Consider the following 20,430-nt stretch of genomic DNA (forward strand, 5'->3'; position numbering starts at 1 on the left):
GAAGTTATATTCTCAGTATTCAAATCTAGATGTGAAATAACCTGTTGTGCAAATTCCTTAGAATATATTATCTAGAATTTGAACAATTAGAATAAATTAGCCAGTTTTTTTTTTTTTTTTGAATAATGCTATGGTGTGAACTTGTGTGCCCTGCACCCATCTCCCCATTCATATGTTGAAAACCTAATGCCCAATGTTAATTAGGAGGTGATGTTAATTAGGAGGTGGGGTCTTGGGGAGGTGATTAGGTCCCCAAGATGAAGGCAGAGCACAAATGAATGGGACAGAAACGTGCACTCACAAACATTAACCTTTCTTTCAGATGACAGTGGACCTGCTCTATAAATGTAAAGCAGAATCAATTTTTTTTTTAAGCCATTTCCTAACCAGCTTACTTTGGGCTGCAGTGGATTTTCTGTCTCTTAAGAAGCTCCTCCTGCCTCTTTCCATCTATCACCAGCTAAAGGGAGTTTACTACAAGAGATTTCAAAAATCTAGGACTAAAGAAGCATTTTTCCCTGAATTTATTTGATACAATAACTGTTTCTTAAGAAGCAAACACAGAGATTGCTAATCGCAGAATTAAATCACTGGTGAGAGAGTTGAGAATGACTGATTTCAGACATTTTCAGGCAGAGTGCATGTAGAATATATATTTATCCTTTTATCTTACCAAGAATAATAAAAGCAGCCACCTGTGTACGAGTTTTTTATCTATGTACTGGGTACATATTATTTAAATCCCACAAACCCCACCACAACTTGTTATGGTAGGTGATATTTTTATCCCAATTTTATTATTAAGGAAACTGTGACTTAAAGAACTGAAGTAATTTGAAAATGTTATTCAGTTAATAAGTGATGAAACTGAGTCTTGAACTCACAACTTTTGATTACAAAGCTTCGGTTCTTTTCATTGAATAACACTGACATTATTTTAGAAAAATGCTTCATAATATAATGACACCACATATATTTTCAAAACTCCTGTCTAGAATGACATCAAATCCATTTGTTTATCTATTAATCAGAAGATATAAAAGAAGCAAAATCAAATATGTTTTATTTATTTTATCCATATTTTCCTGACTTCTGCATCTTTCTCACAATTTCTCTTGAGGCAAGGGAGACTTTATTCTGAAAATACAGATACATGTTGTATATTTATATTTATGTATATGCATATTATATATTATAAATTGAGATTAGCCTTTTTAGTTTAATTTTTCTATATTTATAGTGAAAAGTTTTTCCACCTTTCCAAATTTTGCATTCTGAAAATCTTCAAAATATCAAAAGTTTCTCTTTGTTTATTAACAATGAAAGGAAATTCTGAAGTTGCATTCTCAGATTAAAAAGAAAGAAATGTGCCGTGAAGTCCAAAATGTAGTCACTAGTTACATGACTACTTAATGCAAAATAATTAAAGTTAAGTAAAATTTAATTTTCTTCACTCTCACTAGCCACATCTCAAGTGCTCAATAGCCATTTGTGACTAGTGCCTACCAAATTGGGCAACAAAGATGTAGAACGTTTCCTTCAAATTGGAAAGTTCTGTCAGAAAGCACCGAGATATAATCTTATCATTAAGATATAATCTTAGCATGATTGAAAGTAGACCCTGAGGGCCAAATTGACTCTCCACCTGTTTTTGTAAATAAAGTTTTATTGGAACATGTCCACATCCATTTGTTTACATTTTTATAACTCTTTTCTCACAAAATGGCAGAGTTGAATAGTTGGGAGAAAGACTATATAGCTCATAAAGCCTAAAATATTTAGTACTTTACTCTTTACAGAAAAACGTTTGCCAAACGCTGACCTAGAGTCTCTCTTCTAAGCAGTTGATAATTGGCATGATTTTCTGGCTACATGAGCATTTATAATCCTTTTCCCTCTTCACTTTCCTCTTCCTTACCCCTCCTCTCTTCTGTATTTATGTTATTTCAATCATATATTCCTTTACTTGAATTGCAAAACTTGAATGAAAATCTCTTCAGGAATTTGTTAGTAACTTGACAATGAAAAGAAGTACCTAGACCTAGATTCCTGAATACTTTTATAACATTTTAGCCACAAAGACATTACAGTAAAAATCCAATAGTGTTTTCAGTAAAAGTCACAGAGAATATCATTATCCTGACATCTGCATCTGAGATGTAGAAAGAAAGTAATCTTTCTGTTTTATGGGCCTAAATAGAGAGGAAAGTTCTTTAGGGATGGAGTCCCATACATATCTCTTTTTTGCTTATTTCATTAAGAGAAACTTCATATTTCTCCTATTGATGCATAATACTATTTTTCATTCAAGATAGATTTATTTCTAAAGACAAGGTAAAGATTTTCCTTTCTTCTTATTTCATTCTTATCTAAAAACATTCCAAGACTGTCATTGGCTCTTTCATGGAATAAAATGAGAATTTTCTTTGACTAATCTCATATGGGACAATAATAGCTACATAAAATGTAATTTATTTGCCAAAAATACCCCCTGCTACTATAGGGTAATTGCAGTTTAATTTGAATTTAACTACAATCTCGAGCTATGTAGTAACTGCAAACAAAATTTTGGCTATGTTTATTAACAGTAATATAAGCCTGATAAGAAAATTGATTAGGCTTTCTCCACAAATAATTGCTTTGACTCTTGGTAGATTGAAAGATTTATCTAATATTTGGTCAGACTCTTTACTGTGCACAATTTTATTCATTTTACCCAATGGTTAAGAAATAACTAAGATGTGATAAAATGGATTATTTTCCCCAGCTAGTATTATTAGTGATGAGCATACCCATCTGGCTGGCATTTACATAGCATTATATAGGTGAGAAGTCATGACAGAGATATCCCAACTCAGCCTCTTGCTAGCGTGTAATCACTCACAAGTTACTTAGCCTCTCTGTTCCTCAGATATTTCGTCTGTTATACAAGGATAAAAAGTGTCCATGGGATTGTTGAAGTGAATGAATTAAAACCTGTAAAACCCTTAGAACAGGGCCTCGATAAACTCTTACTAAATGTTAGAGAGCTCTGTGTTATAACAAGTGGCAAGATAATGTGCATCAGAATCAGACAGGTTTGTCCTTAATTCCCAGTTCTGTACTTCTAGTTATGTTAAATTTTCTGAGCCTCAGTTTCTTCAGCTATAAAATGAGGGTAGCTATACTTGTCTTAGTAGCTGTAGTAAAGGTCAGTGACAAAATATGTAGAATTCTTGGTATATGATAGATACTTAATAAATGACAGTTTATATTAAGTATGTGTAATTGTGTAAGTATGAAGACTCCAAATTAGCTGACTGATTTAGTCAGTCTGGCCAACAAACAAATGTACAATTGTAGGTCCATTTCCTCAAATCTCCTCTGAGACCTGTCTTGTAAAATCTATTGAACAAATGTCTAACTAGTGAAGTTTGTGCTTGCCTTTCAAGAAAGAGGTACTTGCTCTTTGCCAATATGTGGCTTCCATTCCAGTAGAGTTAAGCTCAGAATCATGATTTCACAGATTATGAGAACTGGAAACAGACTGAACTGTATGTAAACTAAGCTCCTCATTCACAGATGTGGTGAGTGAGGTCCAAAAACTATAAACTATCTCCTTAGAGTTGTACAGCTATTTGGCCAAATTTCTTCCAGGAAGCTGGACTGACCCCAGCCCATGATGTTCCTTCCATCCCTTTGCATTTAGCATTTATTATATATACCCTTTATATACTTGTTTCTATATCTTCAGAGTTGTTCTACAGCTGCTCACATGTACATGTAATTTTTCTCCAAGTTCTAAGGTTTTTGAAAACAAGGATCTTGGGGTCTTCTCTAAACCCTTCCAAACAAACACAATAGTGTTATGAAAAAAAAGATGCATGTTTAATCAGCGATAGAATTGTTATAAGTTCCATAATAGAGTTAAAATTCTAGCATGTAGGGTGTCTCAGTCAGCTTGGGCTTCCATAGTAAAATGCCATAGACTGAGTGGCTTAAACAACAAAAATTAATATCTCACAGTTCTGGAGGCTGGGAAGACCAACATCAGGGTGACAGCATGGTTGGGTTCTGTGAGGACTCTCTTGGCTTGCAGATGGCCTGCATATCACTGTGTCCTCAGATGGTGGAGAGAGCCAGCAAGCTCTCTGGTATCTCTTTTTAAAACAGCACTAATCCCATCATGAGGGCCCCACCCTTATGGCCTCATCTAAACCTAATCATATCCCAAAAGCCCCATCTCCAAATCCCACCACATTGGGGGTTAAGTTTCCAACATATGAATTTTAGGGGCACACAATTCAGTCCATAGTATAGGGGCAAGGTTTCAAATGTAATTTATATAAGCATTCCCATTCAGATCAATCTTCTTACATCTAGACATTTCAGACCTTGAAATTCAACAAATACATAAATACATGTACACAACATTCAGAGCTGGCTCTATTTCATTGTTCATGTTATTACCCATTCTTGGAATGCTTTAGTCACTGTTGTTTGAATGGAGAACAAACAACACATCTTCTACTCCTAAAATACTGATATGGTCCAGTAGGTTTCCTTGCCTCCCATTCTCCAATTACCATAATCATGAGCCAATGTATATGTCACACTGCAATTTTGACAGAGCCGTTTTCACTAAACATTAACAAAATTAAATGTGAAGCTTTTAAAATTACTAAGTAACCTGTGATATAGACTTCCTCAGTCCTGTCCTTAAACATGCTCTCTGATCTCAGTGATTGCCATTTCTTGGTATCATGGATATGTTAAGGCTAAAGTTATCTGGGTTAGAAACCAGGGATAAGGGGGGCCAGAACTAAGGTCAAGGTAATGGAATGAGCTAATGCCAGGGATGTATGTTCATACATTACTGGGGTAATAAAAAAATGATTCTATATTGTAACAGATCCATATTTATTATATCAAACAACTATATCAAATAGACATCAACAAAAAGTCTTACTTTTAGTCAGTAATGATTATTAATAAGAAAAGTCAGGTTCTGATATTGGGTTAGAAAAAAAGATTGAGAATACTTCACCTTATTCTCTCTGTAGTTTGTTTCACATATTCTCAATGACCTGCATATAATGTCACATATACGTAATATATTCTTGATATGCATATTTATATATCTTGAGAATAAAAATGAACAGAATGAATGATTTATTTTTCTTTCCCAAATTAAGGAACTTCTATTAGCAGCAGTTTCTTAAGGTCTTATTCTGAAGAATTTAGTAATATAAAAATTCTCCAAATTATTTAGGTTAAGTTCACCTTCTTGTCTGTAAATACCTGATGTATTCATACACTAATGCTCTGTAGATTTCAGGTGTACTTTAAAACTTCTGATATCTCTGTTAAACGATTAGACTAATTTAGACTGTACAAAGTATTGGATTTTCAAAAAATCATCAGGATTACAAATGAGGATTAGAATCGTGTTATCATGAATATCATTAATGTAATTAAGCAAGGGCTATTAATTTCAAACAAGTGAAACCACCTTTGATTAGTTTAACAGAAAAATGAATTATTGGAAATATACCTGGTACCTTCCAGAACCAGCAGGAAGGCTGCTAAACTGGACTGAGAAAAAATAGCAGGATGAAAGGGAAACCAGGCAGCCAGGAAGAAAGCCGCCATCACATCATGCACTCAGTCTGTTTAGAAAATTGCCTCTGGTGCGAGGACCACTGGACATACCATGCTGAGTTGTTGGAATTCAGTGGAGCTGCCACTGTGGTCACTGGTCTCTGGCTATTTTTACTGCCACCACAATGTTTCAGAGGATTTGTAAGCTGTCAGTACAGAAGTGTTGTCTAGGGCAGGCGAATCTACCTGGTAAAGCAGAGATCCCAAGCTCAGGCTGAGTCACATGCCTATGTCTGAGCTGCCAAGGGTTTATGAGAACATGGATCTGGCCCTTTCAGTTTCAGAAGAAAGGCTTCACCAGGCCTTCCAAAGTGTCAGACTGCCTAACCCATAGGAGGACCATTTCAATGCAAATTAGCCAAAAAGCAAGCAATATCTATCTCACTGTTTGTCTTTTGTTGATTTTGATTCCTGCCTCTATTGTGACTCTAATCTTTGGCCACATAGAAGCCTCAATTATATTTTTCCCAAATTAAATGATCAAACTTATCTGAACTGTTGTTTATACCTCTACTTGAATTTCTTAGGCAATGGTGATGATCTTTATTACCAGTAATTTTGTTTTGCCAAATTATTCTTCCTAAACATTTCTACATTCTATTTCAGCTTTTTATTCAGCTTTGGCTCATTATCAGTAATAAAGAGTTGAATTACACCAAGGCAATGTCTTCTTCATAAGATGACCTTAACTCTACTGCATTTAGTTTAAATTGTGGTGAACAAATTGAACTAGTATCTTATTAGAGAGTCTCTCTTTTATTAGGTGTTAGGTATGGTATAGTTGTTACTAGTGAATTATAACTAAGAATGTATTATTGATACACAGACAGAAGAAAATTGCCATTTGTTCTCAGACCTAGTTTGTTTCTCTCTACAGTATTATTGCTAGTGTATCAGCAAATGTAGCACATAATTATTTTTCTTGATTTCTTTCCTAGATAATTATCTCTCAGTGCCTAAATGCATTTGTGCAGCTGTTAGTACAGGCATGCAAAACATACACTTGCGCGCGCGCGCACACACACACACACACACACACACACACACACACATACATACACATAGAGCTGCTATTTCTGTTATTCATCTTCTAGTTACAAGCAGAGCTGTGTGCAGGGAAGCTATAAGGAGCAAGAGGCCTGAATTCACCATTTTAAAAAAGACAAAGAAAAAATATTATGTATATGAATTATGCCTATGGATAGTAACCCTTAAAATAAATTTTCTATGCCTTTTATGCAGCATATCTATCAAGATACATTACATTTAATATATTAACATCCTGAATCATTATCTGAAGCAGTAAAAGCACTGTGAATTACTAAGATAGAAGCTACTCAGGGGATATGACCTGGTCTTTTCTGCATTATCAAATACACTAACATAGTCTTAAATTAATAAATACAACTCTATTATTCAACTTCGATAAGAAGACCTATCAATATTAATTCTATCCAAATAGGCTTATTTACCTATTGGGTAAATAAAAGAAGTTGGTTTTATGAGCATTAGCAATTGGCAGAACCCTGAGAAAACCATAATTCAAAAAGACATGTACCACAATGTTCATTGCAGCACTATTTACAATAGCCAGGACATGGAACCAACCTAAATGTCCATCCACAGATGAATGGTTGAAGAAGGTGTGGCACATATATACAATGGAGTATTACTCAGCCATAAAAAGAAACGAAATTGAGTTATTTGTAGTGAGGTGGATAGACCTAGAGCCTGTCCTACAGAGTGAAGTAAGTCAGAAAGAGAAAAGCAAATACCGTATGCTAATGCATATATATGGAATCTAAAAAATAAAAAAATGGTACTGATGAACCTAGTTGCAGGGCAGGAATAAAGAGGTAGACATAGAGAATGGACTTGAGGACATGTGGTGGAAGGGGGAAGCTGGGACGAAGCGAGAGTAGCATCGACATATATACACACACTACCAAATGTAAAATAGTTAGATAGTGGGAAGCAGCAGCATAGCACAGGGTGATCGGCTCCGGTGCTTTGTGATACCCTAGAGGTGTGGGAGAGGGAGGATGAGAGGGAGGCTCAAGAGGGAGGGGAAATGGGGATATATCTATGCATATGGCTGATTCGCTTTGTTGTGCAACAGAAACTAACACAGTATTATGAAGCAGTTATACTCCAATAAATGTCTTTTAAATTAAGAAATAAGACATATACATGCATGTAACCAAATTTGGAAAAAGAAGGGAAAGAGGAGAAGAGTAAGTAAAGTAAAATAACTTTAAATTCATTGAAGGATCTCATCGGATATGGGTTAAATTTAATCAACTATGGTATAATAAAAGCATGCCATTTAGAGCTATACAGTTTAACTTCAGAAGAGCTGTGAATAGAAATGTTCAAGTGCTGTTACCTCTTAAGACTTAAATTTTGTGCTGGTATTTTGTATATATGTAGAGAGAGAAGAGAAAAGGCAGAGATGGATATGGTGATTTGATTTTATAAACTTAAGATTTTGTTGTTTTGTCTACATAGGCACATATTTACATAAAATAAAATTATATTACACAAAACCCAACAAAAAAGAAAACTCTTAACCAATCTTAAGGAAATAATTTTAATGATAACGAAGTGCATCAAAGCTTTTTATTGGAGTAAAAGAAAAATGAAGGCAGAATAAGGGGGCACAAGAAAAAGGGACTAGATAAATAAATGATGATATAACTATATGATGAATTCCTTTACAATTATGAAAAATGATGTTTTAGATACAAGTTTCATTGACTGGATATCAATTAGAATTAGGTTTGGATCATGAAACAGAAAATGCCAAAAGAACAGTGATTTAGTTATAGAAATTAAACTTTCTTATTCATAAAAGAACCCTGAGAACAGGCAGGCCAGTACTGGTGTGGACTTCAGTTTCCTCTCTTCCTGCTGTCATTCTAGGAACATGGCTGCCAGACTCAGAACATGACTGCACCTCAGAACATAGCTGCTAGTCTCTCTTTTTAAGAATGTTTTTAAGAAAGCAGGCTCAGAAGAAACAGTGTCTCCTTCCTAGGCAGAAGGTGTTTAGGCTTACTGACTGTTAATGAAAATTTCAGCTTCACGAGTGGCGGTATTGCCTGGCCCTCTTCTTGTAGCCCTGGGGAAGGGCTTAGAATTGGCTCTCGGAAAACTAGGAAAAGAAAACTGGTATTCTGACCACTGCTATTGCTGTGAGGAATAAGATCCTTTATTTCTGACACAGGAATCTCATATCTTCAGCTAGCTTCTAAGAGACTATAGTAGGCTACCTTGCTTGCTTGCAGGAAGTTTAAAATCTCAGAAACTTTGCAGTTCTTGACAGTCTCACACAATCTTTTGGCTAATATCCCTTTGTACAAAGGAGCCTGGGAAATGTTATCATTTAGCTTAGTACTAAAATTGGTGTATCATTACCAGTGGAGGGAAGATGATAGACTTAATACTAGGACGCAAAAACTCACTGCTGTAGCCTTACAATATTTGTTCACAATTTATTTTTATGTGGAAGAAAATACATACTGACAAACATAAAGAGGTCACAGATTAAAGAATTTATAACAAATGTTTACAGAAATTATGTCTGGGTAATGAAGGTACATTAGGTTGCTAGGGCTGCTGTAGAAAGTACCAAACCTAGGTGGCTTAAACAGCAGAAGTTTATTGTCTTATAGTTTTGGAGGCTAGATGTCTGAGATCAAAGTGTCAGTAGTGTTGGTTCATTCTGGCAGCTATGAGGGAAGGACCTGTTTCTGCTCTCTCACCTTGGCTTATAGATGGCCGTCTTCCACGTATGCCTCTTCATGTAATATTCTCCCTGTGTGCATGCCCCTGTGTCCAAAATTTGTTTTTTTTTTTTTATAAGAACACCAGTCACATTGGATTAGGACCCACTCTCATGATCCCATTTTACTATAACTAACTACATCTGCAAGGAATCTATTTCCAAATAAAGTCACATTGTAAGGGACTGACAGTTAGGATTTCAGCTTATGAATTTTGAGGGGACATAACCCATAAGAGGACGTATGGATGATTTTGTTTCTTTTTTTTCCTTCCAAGTAATATTATATTGCTTTTATATTATTTTGATATTTTTAAAAGACACATTTTTTTGAAAACCGAAAGTCTGGAATGTTTTATGTATTCATTATGTAAGAATATTGTTAATAATCTCAAACTGTGGTTTAATGTTACCCACATATTTTTTAATCTTTAGTGAAAAATGTTTAGTAGCTGAATCAATAAATAGATAACTCCTTCCAGATTTGTCACAACAGGTTGTTATACCTCTCTTCCAGCACATTTTTATAATATGTGTTCTATTTTGCTTTGCCTTGCCTGTTTAAATCCTCAGGGCTCCATATATTCACAACATCATTGCATGCATGTATACTTAGTCCTTGAACTTGTATCCTTCAATAGAAGTGGCTGCAAGCCTGAGACTTTTAAGCCATGCATTATATTTCTGACTTTAGTGCTGAATTGGTGGGAAATCATATCAACTATGCTTCATTCCCAGTGATACAGAGACACTGAGTGGGAGTTTGTGAAGTGATGACTTTTCCAGTAGAATGTGAAGGTAATTGTAACAGTTTGACATATAAGAACAGAGTGACTGCTTCAGGCATGAGGACATAGGGAACAAACCAAGATAAAAGGAAGGCTTGAAAACAAAGACTACATTCTGAACCAGTTCTTCCTAAGTACTTTACTCTGGAAGAGAACTTGTAAATGAATAACCAACATTGAATAGCTAACATGAAAGCAAACACAGAGCTATTCTACTATTAGTTACATTTTCACGCAAAGGTTACTCATTTGTTCCTGAAAACTCAAATATTCCATATCACCAGAAGTAGGGAGTGGAGAGGAATGCTTAGGTAACCAACTTAGACCAAAAGATGAAGTAAGAAACAGGAATAATGAAGAAGAAAAATTGATCACAAATGAGGGAGTCTAAAACCAAGGAAAAGAAAGGAATGGAGGAGAGGCAAGCCCACATTGATGTGGGGAAATGTGTAGCTCATTTTACTAAGCCCCAGAATAAAACTTTAAAGTTAACCTGATAATCAAGGTCATGGAAAGTTGGATCATTATATTCTTAGAAGTACTACTCCCAAATAGCAATATTTGTGTGTGTGTTTTTAACTCTGGTTACCATAAAAGACTAGAGCTTTACATATATATTCTTTGTTTGACATCAGCAATATAATGGGACTCAACATCAATCTCATTTTAACAATTTAATATTGTATTCATTGTTCTATGCCTGATTTGTTTTTTATTTAGAAACAAATCTTAATTCTTTATTTTATAATTTATTTTAATTATTTTCTTAATTTTTTATCTCTCATAAATCTGATTTAATTTCTCTTCTCCAGTCACTTTCTAGTGTTCTTTTCTGCTTCCTATAAAACTTCCAATTACATCCACCACCAACCTCCTATGTGAAGTAACCCAGAAAATCACTGGATTCCACAGACATGTCATTTTAGTTAATAACATGTTAGATAAACAAATTCCAATTAACAGTTACATTTATTGAGTTGATTTTTTTTTTAAGATGTTGGGGATAGGAGTTTATTAATTAATTAATTAATTTTTGCTGTGTTGGGTCTTCATTTCTGTGCGAGGGCTTTCTTTACTTGTGGCAAGCGGGGGCCACTCTTCATCGCGGTGCGCGGGCCTCTCACTGTCGCGGCCTCTCCTATTGCGGAGCACAGGCTCCAGACGTGCAGGCTCAGTAGTTGTAGCTCACGGGCCTAGTTGCTCCGTGGCATGTGGGATCGTCCCAGACCAGGGCTCGAACCCGTGTCCCCTGCATTAGCGGGCAGACTCTCAACCACTGCGCCACCAGGGAAGCCCTTGAGTTGATATTTTTAATTCATTTTTTAAATTTATTGAGTTTTTCTATAATGGATGATTCAATATCAGTTTCTTAATGGCTCCTCTCAAATTTCAAAGACAAGTCAAAAGTTCAATAGAAACTTCAGCCTCAGGGGTTCATGTATGGAAGTATATAATACTATTTATATTTAAAATATAGAGTAAATTGAATTTTATATAATAAGCAAGGTTTTACATTCTGTTGGCTTCCAAAAAGCACAACTTACAGACAGTCTAAAAATGTGTCCTTTGTAGTCTACTCTAAGTGTCAATTTGAAGACATGGTTCAATGTTAATAACTCAAGCCAGGAGGAATTTATTATTTCCCAAGCCTTGAAACAAGTACATCTGAAAAAATAAAACATTTTTAATCAAGCCTCATACATAATAATTACAGTCTGAATGAGATGCTTTAATCATGAAAAAAGAGGAAAAAGAAGCAACTATTTAAAAAAATACTAAAGAAATGGAAATGTTCTGATGTGATAGAAACTGTTAGGTACTATAACACCTTCTACATTTTCCACCCCAGCTTCTTCTCCCCTTTTGATTAAACAAAAGCATACATTGCATAATTGATACCCAAGCAGATAATTTTTAAATATCTCCTATATTTCCATAACAAAAGTCTATCAATAATAATCTTGTTAACAGTCACTAATAATTTTAAATCATCTTTTAATTCAAAATCAATTTTAAAGAGAATAACATTTAAGCTTTAAAAATATTATTCACATTCAATAAATATTTTATATCATTTGAAATACATACTTTATTGCTACTCCCCAAAGCACATTACCCCTTTCATGTACACAGTCTATTTTATCTAAAAAATTTAAATATAAGTAAAAACTCAAGTGGTTACATAGAAAGATAGAATTCAAGTTACTCAAGTTATTTCTTCATTTTTACAGTCATTGTGCTTTCACCATTTATTTAGAATCTGCTCTTTTAAATACAAGACTATGTAAATACTATGGGAGATGGAGACAAGATCTTTACCCAGAAAGAACTTACATGATTCAGAACCATTAGGAACTTAGTATAGGAGTAAACACATGTCACAGAGTCTGTGTGTATGTTTATGTTGAAGAATACAGATATAAAAGAGGTGCTTTAAAAATCCTTGGGAAGAATCTCAAAGTTACTTTTGCAATAAACATGATTTGTATGCTCATATGATGTGAAACATTTATATTTAAAGAGACCCTTGATTTGCTAGGACTTTTTTTTCAGATCTGTTCAACATTAAAAGCCCGGACATAAAAGATTTTTCTTTTCAACCCTGAAAAAAATGATTTACTGAATTTGTATTAGGTTAGTTGCAAAAATAGATCAGAAGATGCTAATCCATGAGAAATGTGTCTCCTCCTCCTATTTTTTCCTTCCTTTAAAACCAAGAGATGTGTATAATTTAACCATGCTTGCTTTGGGTAACAACCAGCATGGGGTTGCAGTGCATTGAGTCTACTTTCTAAGGAAGTACAATACTTTACATTTTTAATGCATCACTGAGCAGAGGTCAAACAGAGTGGTTCTAACATAACACATCACAGCACATCAAACTACCCACACTATAGTAACTCAATATGCCCTATGTATATTTCTCCCACATTAACAAGCAGGTCATCAGTCTCTCAGCCAACATAAGTCCAGCTGTAAATTTATGGTGTTATGCTTCCCAACATGTTCCTGCTCAGTTTTCATGATTGTCCCTAACATATGATCACCTGACAAATTAAAAAAAAAAAGACTTAAGATATTTATTTTTGATTGCCAGCTTAACCTAGAATGATTAATATTCTGTAATGAGAATTTGGAGAAGCTACATAAACTATCAAAAATAATAAGTGCTTATCCAACAGAAGAGTTAGAATTATCCATCTGGTTTCCTTTTAAATTTTTTAATAACTATTTAACTAAATTAGCAGCTGGGGCCATCACCTTGAGTACAAGTAATTAATGTCAGATAGTAGAGTTTACATAATCTCTAAATTACAAATTTCAAAATTGCACAAAAGCAAATAAGATAATTAGAAATTCTGAGAAATTAGAAATTTCACTTAATGTGGATGATTGATAACATATATAAATATACTAACTCCCACAAGTTAATATATTTTCCTTGCTGTTTAGTACTTGTTTGTGGAAGTTTTGATATATATATATATATTTGACATATATACTTCATTTTAAGGGCAATAATGATATCACAGTTCAACTACAAATGAGAAAAATGGAAGAGTTTGTGGCTTATTTGAACAATTCTTTCTTTATATGGTTATATGATCATATTTTCATACAACGAAGTTTAAGGTTTAGAAGATTTTTATACCATCTTCCTTTCAGTAAATCTAAGCATCTAACACATGTACATATACCTTTAATTTAAAAATACCTCCACTAGGCAATTATTTAATAATATTTGAGCATTATGCATGTTTCGGGGGTATGAAATGAGTAGGATACAAATCCTGGTTTGAAGAGCTTTTAGTCTAGTGAGGAGAATATTGTTGGACAAGGTGTTTTGTTTCTCTTCTTAGATAACAATTAGAAAGAGTGCAATTCAGACACCTTAAAAACTCATATTCTCTTAACCAATGAGGTATAGCTCAAATTGTTTATTTATATATATAATTGAAGTATAGTTAATTTACAATGTTGTGTTTCAAGTGCCAGGAAAGTGACTCAGTTATACATATATATACATATATATGTATTCTTTTTCAGATTCTTTTCCAATATAGGCTATTACAAGATACTGAGTATAGTTCCCTGTGCTATACAGCAGGTCCTTGTTGTTTACCTATTTTATATATAGCAATGTGTATATGTTACTCCTAAACTCCTAATTTATCTCTCCCACTCCCCGATCTCCCCTTTGGTAATCATAAGTTTGTTTTCTATATCTGTGAGTCTAATTCTGTTTAGTAACTAAGTTCATTTGTACCATTGTTTAAGATTCCACATATCATGTGATATCATGTGATATTTGTCTTTCTCTGTCTGACGTACTTCACTTAATATGATAATCTCTGGGCCCATCCATGTTGCTGCAAATGGCATTATTTCATTCTTTCTTTATGGCTGAGTAATATTCCATTGTATATATGTACCACATCCTCTTTATCCATTCATTCATATGTCAGTAGACATTTAGGTCGCTTCCATATCTTGGCTATTTTAAATAGTGCTGCTATGAACATTGGTGTGCATGTATCTTTTCAAATTAGAGTTTCCTCTGGATATATGCCCAGGAGTGGGATTGCTGGATCATATGATAAGTCTATTTTTAGTTTTTTAAGGAAACTCCATGCTGCTCTCCACAGTGGTTGCATCAATCTAGCTCAGATTATTTTGACATGTTCTAAAGATTCATGGTGGAAACCTGACCTGGGCCACTGCAAATAATAAAAGTCATGCTATCTCTTGGAAAAAAGAGTCCACTTTCGGAGCAGGTGACTGACTTATCCTCCATGGCTGTCTAGGCTGGGACCTGTGAATCAAAGGTGAATGAGTAGAACACAGAGCCTGAGATTGCTTTTTAAGATGAAGTTACAAATTTATTCTTCAGAGAGGGTAGAACTGGGGCAAGTTGCCTTGTTTATTTACCTTGTTTATGGTCTTGAAAACATAAATTTGTATTCTCAAAATTACTTACTACATTATCTTCTCATACTGTTTTTAAAGGTGGAATGGGAATTCTTGCTAAGGATATTTAATAACTGGCAACTACAAAATGATAGAGCTTTGATTTTTTAAAAAGATGTTGATACAATGTCTTGGGGAAGCAATAGCCAAAAGCTCCAACTTAGTAGAAAATTAATTCTATAGAGAAAAAATATGGTTTTTGAAAACCTTGAAAATGATCTAAATGTTCAGAAGTGGGGTGTCAGTTAAAAAAATTATACAATGTCTATATGAAAAAAATCAGGCCTTTCAAAGGATGTTTTAGATACAAACTACTGAAATGGAAAGATATTCTTTTTTTTTTTTTTTTTTTTTTTGTGGCACGCGGGCCTCTCACTGCTGCGGCCTCTCCCATTGCGGAGCACAGGCTCCAGACGCGCAGGCCCAGCGGCCATGGCTCACGGGCCCAGGTGCCCCATGGCATGTGGGATCTTCCCGGACCGGGGCATGAACCCGTGTCCCTTGTATCGGCAGGTGGACTCTCAACCACTGCGCCACCAGGGAAGCCCGGAAAGATATTCTTGATGTAGTAAGTGGAAAATGCAGACATTGGTGGATTTCATGAAAATCTGTCAACCTGGAATAATTAAGACAGAAAATTATAAGATGTAACATATTTAATAATTTCCAACATAGTATTTTCTTGATTTAAATTTGATTAAAATGTATTAAAATTATTAACTTATTAAGCATGTCTTTCAAATTCTTCCAGGTTAAACAACAATTGATGTAAGAGTATGTACTCTATAAATCTTGTGTCATTTATAATAAAAAATTGCTAATTTTCCTAGTGTATTTATGGTCCATCAAGCAATATTTTAAGTATGTAATTGCATATTAACTCATAACAAATCTATGAGGTAGAAACTATTATTATTCACACTCTACAGGTGAGGATACTAACATTCAGAAAGGTTAGGCTAATTGTCCAAGATCATAGGGCTAAGTGGCAGAGCTGGAATTTGAACCCAGGTATCATTGCTCCAGTGTATATTCTTTTAACACAATATCTCATTAAGAAGTGTAATAATTTAAAATATATGTATATAATTTCCACTTTTGTCAGTTTCTTAAGATTTGTCTGCTTTTTTAATTGTTTAAAAAATTTACATACAGTAAATTTCTTTTTTTTTCGTTATGCAGTTTTATGAATTTAATATATTCATAGATTGGTATAACCACCACCAAAGAAGGGATACAGGGCAATTCTGTTACCCCTCATACTGTCCTTCATAGTCAAACACTTCCTCCATTGCTAACCCCTGGCAACCACTGATACTTCCCTGCCCCTTTAGTTTTTATTTAAGAGAATGTCATATGAATAGCATCATACATTATGTAATCTTGAGACTGACATTTTCACTTAGCATAATTCATTTGAAATTCATTCATGTTGTTTCATGTATAAATAGTTCGTTCTTTTTTATTCTAAGTAGTATTTTATTATATGGATGAATCACAATTTGTGATTCTTACAATCACCAATTGTAAGATATTTGGGTTGTTTCCTGTTTTGGAGCAATAATGAATAATGCTATTCATATGCAGGTTTTTGTATAACAAACCTTTCATTTTTCTAGGACAGGGTTTCTCAACCTCAGCACTGATATACTTTGTACTGGATAATTCTTTGTTATAGGGGACTATCCTGGGGATTGTAGGATGTTTTGCAGCATCCCTGCCCTCTACCAACTAGATGCCAGTAATACCCACAGGTATGACAAACAAAAATATCTCAAAACTGATAGATATTCCATGAACATTATTCTAGGGTAAATATCTACAAGTGGATTGCTGAGTCATATAAGTGTATATTTAACTTAATAAAAGTGGTACAACTGTATTTACTCCAGGATGGTTGTATCAATTTGCATTCCCACCAGCAAAAGGCATCCTCAGCAGCCCATATTATTGTTAACTTTTTTCTGTTTTCTCTGTTACTTAAAAAAAAAAAAAAAATTAACTATTCTAATAGGGGTGTAGTGGTTCCTCATATTTTTAAATTTGCAATTCTCTATAACTATTTTTGTTGGACATCTTTTGCATATGAGCACTTGCCATATCTATCTTTGTAAAGAATCTATTTAGGTCTCTCACCCATTTAATTTTAATTTTTTTATTTTTGAGTTTATATATTCTAGATAGAAATCCTTTGTCAGATATTTGATTTGGATATTTTTGTCCCAATACTTGGCTAGAATTTTAAATCTTTTGTGGGGAAAACACTTTAAATATCAGTGAAATCCAACTTACCAATTATTTCTTTTTACAAATCATGCTTTTGTTGTCTTATTTAGGAACTCTTTGCCTAATCCAAGGCTATAAAGATTTCTCATGTTTTCTTTTAAGAATTTTTAGTTTTATGTTTTATATTTAAGCTTTTGTTCCATTTTGAAGTAAATATTTTGTACTGAATGAAATATATAGGTTGAAGTTCTTTTGTTTGGATCCATTCATATGGATATTCAATTGTTTCAGCATCATTTGTTGAAAAAGTATCCTTTCTCTATTAAATTGTCTATGCAGCTTGGTAAAAATCAATTGATTCTATTTGTGTGGGTCTAACTCAGCATTATCTGTTCTGTCCTTTCTGTGTCTATCTTTTCACTAATGGCACAATGTTTTAAGAACTGTAGGTCAGCCGTCAGTCTTAAAATGGGTAATGTGATGCCTCAGACTTTTCTATTGGAAAAATAGTTTGGCTTTTCTCATACATTTGTTTTCCCATATAAATTGTAAAATTAGTTTGATTATATTTACAAAATCTGCTGAGATTTTAATTGGGTGGTGTGAAATCTCTAGATCAATTTAGGGAAAACTGACTTTTTTTTTGGGTCTTATGACACTATCTAGAGCCACTAATACAGTGTTGAGCAGTAAAAAGAATAGATATCCTTGCCTTATTCCTGCTCTTGGGTAAAAAACATTCAATTTTCACCATTAAGTATGAAGATAGATTTAGTTATTTGTAGATGCCCTTTATCAGGTTCAGAATTTTCCTTCTATACATAATGTCCAGGGAGTTTTTATTGTGAATGGATATTGAATTTTATCAATTTCTGTTGGGATGGTTAGGTGTCTTCTCCTTGTTTAATCTGTTAATATGGTGATTTTAATATGCTGATTTATTTTTGAATGTTGAAGCAACTTTGCATTTTTGAGATAAACCCCATATGATCATGATGTAGCATTCTTTTTATATATTGTATTCATTTGGCTAATATTTTATAGAAGATGTTTGTGTTCATGAGAGATATTGGACTGCACTATTCTCATTTACTTTCTTTATCTAGTTTTGATATTAAAGTGGTTGCCTTATAAATGGTTGCCTTATAAAATGGTTTGGGAAATATCTTTTCTGTTTTCTGGAAGATATTTTGTAGACTTGGTATCATTTTTAAATTATTGGTAGAATTTACTAATAAAACAATCTGTGCCTGGAGTTTTATTTTTTCAGAGGGTTTTAAACTATGAATTCAATTTGTTCAATAGAGGATAATTCCAGTTATTTAAATTTTCTTGAAATCATTTTTGTAATTTGTGTCTTTCAAGGAACTGGTCCAGTTTATCTAATTTGTTGAACGTATGCTCACAGGGTGGTTTATAGTATTCTTTTAGTATCCTAATAATGTCTGTAATATTCACCCTTTTGTTTCTGATGATGCTAATTGAGTCATCTTTTTTTTCCTCATTTTTACTAGAGGCCTGTCACTTTTATTGATCCTATTGATCTTTTCAATCAAGCAGCTTTTGATTTAATAGCTTTTCCCTATGATTTAATCGTTTTAAATTTCATCAATTTCTGGCCTTACAGTTATTATTTCCTTCCTTCTGCATGAATTGAGTTTTGTTTGCTCTTTATATCTAGTTTCTGAAGTTGGAAGTTTAGGTTATTAATTTGATTTCTTTCTTCTTTCTAAAATAGAGTTTACAGTATAAATTTCCCTCTATGCAATTCTTTATCTGCATCCCTCAATTTTTGATATGTTGTATTTCCATTTTTATTCAGTACAATTTTTTTTTATTTTCCTTGTGACTTATTGTTTGACTTGGGGATTATTTAGAAATATATTGTTTATTATCAAAGTGTTTGAGTTTTAACATATACCTTTCTGTTTTTTAAAATTTTGTTTTTATTTCCATTATGGTCAAGGAATATAACTTCAGTCTTTTAAATTTAATAAAGTTTTTTTTCTCATCCAAAATATGGTCTTTCTTGGTGAATGTTCCATGTGTACCTGAAAAGAAAGTGTATTCTTTCTGATGTTGGGTGGAGTGTTCTACAAATGACAAGTTGCTTGATAGTTTTCTTCAGGTCTTCCATATTCTTACTGATTTTCTGTCTACCTGTTCTATTGATTACTGAGAAATGAGCATTGAAATCCCTAACTGAAGTTGTGGTTTTGCCTATTTCTCCTTTTAGATGAATGGTTACTGCTTCACATATTTTGAAGCTCTGTTGTTAGTTGTAGGCACATTTAGTAGTATTAGATTTTTCTGATGAATTGTCAGTTTTATCATTACGTAATATCCTTTTTTATTTCTGCTAATTTCTCTGTTTTTTGAAACCTACTTTTCAGATATTAATATAACCACTCCAGCTTCCTTTTATTAGGGCTTGCGTGATGAATCTTTTCCTATTTTTTCCCTTGAACCTCTTATCATTATATTTCAAGTACTTATATTTGAAGGCGGCATATATTCTGGTCTTTTAAAATAATTCAACATGACAATCTCTTTTAATAAAGTGTGTTAGACCACTTACATTTAATAAAATTGTTGATTTGGTTAAATGTAAGTCTACCTTTTTATTATTAATTTTCTATTTGTACTATCTTTTTTTGTTTCTTCTTTCTTGTCTTCTTTTGATTATTTAAATTACTTTAGTATTGCATTTAATTTATCTATTGAATTTTTCATTATATTTCTTCTATGGTTTTTATGCACTGCTGTAGAGGATTACAGTATACACACCTAACTTCTATATTCTACTTGAGATAATATTTTGCTTCAAGTAAAATGTAGCCTTACAACCAAATAGGTCCCTTACCATTCTTCCTTTATGCTGCAGTTGTGATATGTAACATTTTAGGTATAAAACTACTGAAGACCCTCTGCGAAGGCTTTCCTCACTCTTTTCCTCACAAACACATTTCAGTTTGCTTTCTTCATTGGTGCCTGGAAATGTAACACTGTTTTAAGGACTATGAA

The sequence above is a fragment of the Leucopleurus acutus genome (assembly GCF_964270905.1).
Source record: "Leucopleurus acutus genome assembly, chromosome: 9".
NCBI lineage: Eukaryota > Metazoa > Chordata > Mammalia > Artiodactyla > Delphinidae > Leucopleurus > Leucopleurus acutus.